This window comes from Aplysia californica, unplaced genomic scaffold (genome assembly GCF_000002075.1).
Source record: "Aplysia californica isolate F4 #8 unplaced genomic scaffold, AplCal3.0 scaffold01116, whole genome shotgun sequence".
In the NCBI taxonomy this organism is placed as follows: Eukaryota; Metazoa; Mollusca; class Gastropoda; order Aplysiida; family Aplysiidae; genus Aplysia; species Aplysia californica.
Genome location: NW_004798386.1, coordinates 130899 through 132295, shown reverse-complemented (window position 1 = coordinate 132295; position 1397 = coordinate 130899).

Here is a 1397-nt window from a genome sequence, read left to right as displayed (position 1 = left end):
TTCAAAATAAGAAAACTGTCCGGGAGAAGAGGGACATGGGTGTCCTTTCTCTCTTTTTCGTTTCTTTTTTTTTGCTTGTTTGTTGTTTTTGTTCACGTCAAGGAAATTCCGAGGAAGCTAGCAAGGGAAGTGAAAGAAAGATGGATATAGAAATAGTTTAAGGCGATCGACGTAGAGAGTCGGTGTGAAAGAAAGATGGGTTATGGGGATAGTTAAAACGGATTAAAGTAGAAGTCGAGAGAAAAGAAAGAAAGAAAAAAAAAGAAATAAACAAAGGAAGAAAGAAAGTAGGGGGACAGAAGGAAGGAGAGGGGTAAACAAATCAAAAAGGTTTGTCGGGGCTGGGGGAAGATAAAAGAATATGGGGAAAAGTATAGATAGAGTAAGAGGAGAGGAAGAGGGAAAGTGATTGGAACAAAAAAGAGGGAGAGAGGGAGCTAGTTCAAGGAAGGAAAAGGGAGAGGGGAGAAGAATAGAGAGAAAAAGCGAGAAAGAAAAAGTGTGACAGAAAAAAATAAGAAGGAAAAATCTGACAGACAGAAAGAACAAAAAGAGAGAGTAAAGTGATTCGCAAGGAAACAAAGAGCAAAACTCGAGATGATAGTGGACAAGATAAAGAACATGAAGATCACACTCTTTGAACTCATGTTTAGGACTTCTGACTGGCAGGGAAAGGTTGTGAGTTTCCTTTCCACGTTCAGTAGCGATTTTATTCCGTTGCCAGCTGGAAAATAGTATCACCGCCTGCCCCCCCCAAACACAAACACAAATACACACACATAAAACACACACATACACACACACACAGTCACACCACACTCACACTACCCAAACAAGATTCAACGTGTTGTCGTTATTTCTTTAAGGAATTAAAAACAAAAGAAGAAAGAGGAACCACGAAAAAACAAAAAACATAAAACATACAGCCTGGACCTGAAAGGCTGGCTGCAGGAAGTATTCTCTCTTATTAGTTATTTCAATAATTGTGTTGGGGAGGGCCTGAATGATTATATTGTAACAAAAAGCTCCTCTGTTAGCTTTGGTAGCAAGTCCCATATTATCATGTTTTAGATTCCTTGGTTCGAATGCGTTTAATTGTAAACTATTTTCACTCATGTATATATTTGTCTTTCAGTAGAAGGAGTGGAATGTGGTCACTAGCGTTTCCAAATAAAGTCGAAATTGTCCAATCTAGCAACTCACTTTTGGAGGAATGTGGCTGTCTAAGACTGTTGAGCGTCTTGTGAAGTGTCATAATAATAATGCTAGTAGTAATATGACGACGACGACGACGACGACGACGACGATGATGATGATGATGATGATGATGATGGTGATGATGATGATGATGATGATGATGATGATGATGATGATGATGATGATGATGATGATGATGA